Source organism: Nicotiana tabacum, chromosome 18 (assembly GCF_000715075.1).
Source record: "Nicotiana tabacum cultivar K326 chromosome 18, ASM71507v2, whole genome shotgun sequence".
Classification (NCBI taxonomy): Eukaryota; Viridiplantae; Streptophyta; class Magnoliopsida; order Solanales; family Solanaceae; genus Nicotiana; species Nicotiana tabacum.
Window position 1 is genome coordinate 27,705,217 of NC_134097.1, and position 6,090 is coordinate 27,711,306.

Consider the following 6,090-nt stretch of genomic DNA (forward strand, 5'->3'; position numbering starts at 1 on the left):
CATGCGTAACCATTACACCATCCCACTTGGTGTTTAGGCCAAACCACTGAATACATGAAAGTTTCATATGCACTTTTATCGCTATCTATAGTTAGTTACTCTATTTATCACTTGATGATGATACACTAATATGGTTGGTGTCAACACAATGAGATTTGGTATAATCACTTGGTGTGAGTAAACTATCGGCCAGCAGTTAAGCACGAACAACTTATACACTTTCCACTTTACCACTCTCATTCTTAATATAAAGGTATTTATCTCTTATTTTTCTTAATAATGATTAATGATTAACTAAAAACATCATTTCGAAGGTACCCATCAATTTGAATTCTAGGTATTATGTTAATGTAAAAACAGTAATGTCCCTCATTAGAACATACTTTTCTACTTAAATTTTATAACGTCGGGCTTGTTCAATTTACAACATTTTTTTTTGTGCCGAATATTATGTCCTATTTTTATTTTGTTTCTCTTGTGCACACGCAAAACGTATGCAACTAAGTTGTTGAACTGGTAGTTTACTCATTAAAGAGATGCTCCTCACAAATTTAGACAAAGAATATTTGCTTATAAAAGGACATTATCTAACTGGTTTATGCATCTTATTTCTTTCTTCTTCTCCATTGTTTTAAAGGCCGAAAGAGAAGTCAAGAAACATCAGAACGATGAAATTGCTTCTTGTGGCATAATTAAGTAATACGGTCTTGCATCCAATGAAGAGCCAAAGAGACATAGGGACGATTCACACTATGAATCAATTTCAATCTCCTTTCTACAACTCAAAATTCTATCTTGAAGATCGTTGTTGAAGAATGAACAAAAGGTCTCATGCTCACAATCTTATAGTTGTCTCAAGTGATTTGTAAAAAAATGGAGTTGGAGTTTGGCTTTAAATCCGAACTTCAACGCCATCTTTTTTTCAGATTATTTGAGACAACCATAAGAACCTAAAATGTGAGTTTCTTATCTTTGATTCGTTCTTTGCTCCACAATCTTCAAGTGTGAGTTTTGGATTATAGAAAGGCGATTTGATTGATTCATGGTGAATCATCTTTATAACTAGCCTACTTTTCTTGGATTCATGATAGGATGCAGAATTAGATATGGTTATATAAAATAGTAGAACTCCAAAAATAATACTACAAAGGAACAATTCCACTACAAGTATCTACTCTTGGTCATTCATTCATACATACATACATACATGTGTATATTCTTTAGTTGTATTGAATTATAATATAGCTAAGATACTTTATATTACTTTCCGATAGTCGCATATACATGTGTATATTCTTTACACATGAAAATTAAAAATACAAGTTACTAAAATATGATTGTTGATTCTCGTTAGCTAGCTAATAAAGGTTAGAATTTGATGTTGAATTAAAAGTATAATAATGGTAAGGAGACCTAGTATCTGATTAGCAATAGATTTAATTAGAATATGCATGGTTATGAGAGAATTTCTTCTTTTCTTCTGCTTTGGTTTCTTGGCTCAATCTCTTCAACTTTCCAGCTCTGTTTGCTCTATGGACTCTTCTCATGGGTGCCATTGGGATGGAAATTCAATAATTCTTCCAAATCGCTGCAACTAAGAACCTAATATCATAAACACACAAAATTAGCTACCTTTAACACTTAGATCATCAAGCAATGTATCAAAGGCGTGAAACATAATGGAAAAGAAAAGAAAATATATATACACACACACAAATATTCAAGTTATCAACTCTCACAATAATATGAATTGCTGTAAGTTCTATTTGATAAACCATGACATATGGAATAGTTATCTTAAATTAGATAATATTACGAGCATAAAATGTATGGAATAGTTATCTTAAATTAGATAATATTACGAACATAAAATGTTGGAATTAAAAAATTATATATACGTGGAGGTTTTCATTAGAAGAAAGTCAGTTATTCAACCCTCATCGTGTACAAAACCGGCAAACTTAAATTGACTTTCTTTTTTCAACTAACAAACCAACTCAAATTAGTTAAAGAATATGCAATGATAGCTGCAAATTACGTACCAGCAGCACATTTAGGATTAGCACAATACATGATGGAAATTAGTAGATATACCGCCACGAAAGGATTGAAAATCATTGAAAAAAACTTTTAAGAAGGCAAAACGAAAAAGTAGAATACTAATCTTAAATTTGACAAGGGAGCAAGGCCGACTCTAACGTTGTTCCAACTAAGGCTTTTGCCTTAGGCCCCAAATTTTGGGGCCCAGTTTTTAGAACTAATAAGTTTATAGGTATTTAAAAAAAGTAATATTTAATACTTTTCATATAAAAATAGAGTTTTTAATAACAATAGCCTAAAAAAAGAAGTTTGTCAAGATTATAATTGATAAAATCTTAACTGCGATTAATAATGTCTCAAGATAGATTAGATACGTTGGCTACATTATCAATTGAAAAGGCATTAGAGGAAATCGATTATAAAAAAAATATTAATAACTTTACATCTCAGTAGAAAAATAGACTTCAAATAAAAATATATATCATACCTTCTAAAAATTTAGGTTTCACGTTAAACTTTTGGTTATAAGCCACACATGTGTTTGAGCGACCCTTGGGATCAAGTCGAATATTTGAACTTCAAATTAAAATAAATGAACAAGCCATGCCGCAGGGTAAATTTTACCATACATAGTTGTGCATTAAGCCTTGCTCCACATGACTTTCTGAATTCCCTCTAATATATTACAAATGATCAAATATATCCAGAACTACTATACCAATTTTGTAACGACCCGACCAGTCGTTTTGCTTTCTAGAATCCCGTTCTCTAAATAAGACTTCCCAACCACTTAACCATTCTGGAAATTTCATACTTAACCATTACACCATCCCGCTTGGTGTTTAGGCCAAACCACTGAATACATGGCACTTGATGGCAGTCTTTCACATGCACTTTTATCGCTAACTATAGTGAATTACTCTATTTATCACCTAATATGGTTGGTGTCAACAATGAGATTTGGTATAATCACCTGGTGTGAGTAAACTATTTCTGTATCTTTATATCTCGTTTGTGATTTAAACCCTTTGGAAGTGGCAGCCTTGCAACAAGGACGGAAAATGGCAAAACATCAGCAATATGACCGTGTGGCAAAATCCTTTGATTCATTCTTCTCACACGATCTTCAAGCGTGAGTTTTGAATTATAGGAAGGCAATTTAATTGATTCGTAGCGAATCATCTTTATAGCTAGCCTACTTTTCTTGGTTTCATGATAGGATGAGAAATTAGATATGGTTACATAAAATTGTGGAACTCCAATAATAATACTACACGAAACATTCCACCTGTGATGACCCAAAAGGTCATCACTTGATTTACGACTAAATTCTGTGTTCCGAGACCTTAGAAGCCTCCTTTTATTCTCACTTTGATTTGCGTGCGCGATCCGAACGCATATCCGGAATGCTTTTATGTGGAAATGTGATAAAAATGTTAATTTGGCCTTTAAAATTGAATTTAAGTTGACTTCGGTCAATATTTTGGGTAAACGGACCCGGACCTGTGATTTGACGGTTCCGGAGGGTCCGTAAGAAAATATGGGACTTGGGCGTATGCCCGGAATCGAATTCCGAGGTCCCAAACCCGAGAAATGAATTTTTGAAAGAAAGTGTTTTACTGAAAATATAAGAGTTTTTGAAAATTTCATTGTATTTGAAATTTATGGTATCGGGCCCATATTTTGGTTCCGGAGCCCGGTACAGGTTTAATATTACATTTAAGATGCGTTTGTGAAATTTGGTAAGAAACGAAAGTCATTTGTTGTGATTCGGACCCGTAGTTGTGAAATTTGATGCTTTGAAAGTTTTGAGATGTTTCATAGATTTCTATATTAAATTTGTTGTTTAAGATGTTATTTTGGCGATTTGATCACACGAGCAAGTCCATATGATGTTTTTAGACTTGCGTGCATGTTTGGTTTAGAGCCCCGAGGGCTCGGATGAGTTTCGGATAGGCGTCGGGGTGATTCGAACTTAGAAAATCTGGTGTTTTTGCTGTTTGCTGGTGTCCAAGTTTTTGTTCTATGCGATTGCATAGGTAGGTCCGTGATAGCATAGAGTTAATTCTGGGGGTCATCATTTGTTCTATGCGACTGCATAGGTAGGTCTGTGATAACATAGAGTTAATTCTGGGGGTCACTATTTGTTCAATGCGAACGTATCCAATCGTGTGCGAACACATAAGTTCCCTGCCCAATTATTTTAAAACAGTAGCAAAACGGGATTTCTTCAAAACTTCATAACCTTTTCACTTAAACTCGAACTTGGGCGATATTGAAGAGGGATTTCACCACAAAACCATAGGTATGTGTTCTTAGACTTGTTTTCTTCAATTTTCATTAACCCCCATTAGATTTCTAGGCCTAAATCATGTTCTTAAGGGTAGAAAATTGGGGATTTGGGAAGAGTTAGAGCTTTTTGAATAATTGGAATTTAGACCTCGTTTTGAGGTCGGATTCCGAAACTAATTCCATATTCGGGCTCGTGGGTGAATGTGTGATCGAGTTTTGGTCTGAACCTTGTGTTTTGACCAAGCGGGTCCAGAGTCAATTTTTGATTTTTTGGGGAAAATGATAGAAAACCTATAATTTAGCATTGAGATTGAATTATTTAGCATTTATTGATATGGTTAAATTATTTTTACTAGATACAAGTAATTTGGAGACAAATTCTAAAGGAAAACCGGTGTTTGAGGCTTGAGTTGGCCGTGAAAGTTTGAGGTAAGTGTTTGGTCTAACCTTAGCTTGAGGGATTAGGAGTTGTGTCTTAATTTCTACGTATTAATTGTGGAGTACGACGTATAGGCATGGTGACGAGTATCTATACGTCGGTGTCAAGCATGCCTGTGAGTCTTGTGTTGTAAATATTATGACTCCATTGTGGTTATTCGTGGTTCATATGAGAATTTTATTATTGTTCACTTGCCGGGATGTTGTTGTGATATTGTTGTTCCCTTGCTGGGATGTTGTTGTGATATTATAGTTTCTTTGACGGGATGTTATTGTAATATTATTGTTCCCTTGCCGGGATGTTGTTATTATGCTATTGTTCCCTTATCAGAATTCTTTTATGATTGGTGTTGATAAATGAAATGGGAGCGGATTGCACACCTGCAACGGTAATACATGAAATGGGAGCGGGTTGCACGCCTGCAATGGTAATACATGAAATGGGAGCGGGTTGCACGCCTGCAACAGTAATATATGAAATAGGAACGGGTTGCACGCTTGCAATGGTACTATATAAAATGGGAGCGGGTTACACGCCTGCAACGGTACTATATGAAATGGGATCGGGTTGCACGCCTGCAACGGTATTACATGTGTACTTTTTCTTCTTATTTCCTTATCTTTTGCTGGTAATTGATTTATGGCGATCCTTACATTTCTCTACTGTTATTCTGTGGTTATCTGTTACTCCTCGCAGCATGTTTCCCCCGCCCAACTTTAGTTGTAATTATCTGCTTCTATTTCCGCTATATATGATTTAACTGCACATGTTTATTTGGTAGTCTGGTCCTAGCCTCGTCACTACTTCGCCAAGGTTAGGCTAGGCACTTACCAGCACATGGGGTCGGTTGTGTTGATACTACATGCTGCACTATATGCAGATACTGATACCGGAGCGTTTGGACCGCAGTGAGAGTGCTGTCTTCAGTCCATTCAGGCGACCCGAGGTAGTCCTGTAGACGTCCACGGGCCTTGTCGTCTCTCCTATCTTTTCTCTTTCTGTTTTTACTTATCAAAGACAGACTTATGTATTTCCATTCAGACCTTATTTGTAGTATTCTTAGATAGTCCGTGACTTGTGACACCAAATTCTGGGTAGTATTGCACTTCAGATTATGTAGCAGTGTTTGGTTGAATTATTAAGTTTCGACTTTCGCAATTCCTATTATTTAATTTATTCTGCTGTTTAATCACTTATTATTTTAAATTGTTGAACATGTTTAATAAAAAGGGTAATGATTTATAATATTCGGCTTGCATAGCTTCCACGAGTAGGCGCCATGACGACTCTCAAGAGTGGGAAATCCGGGTCGTGACAAG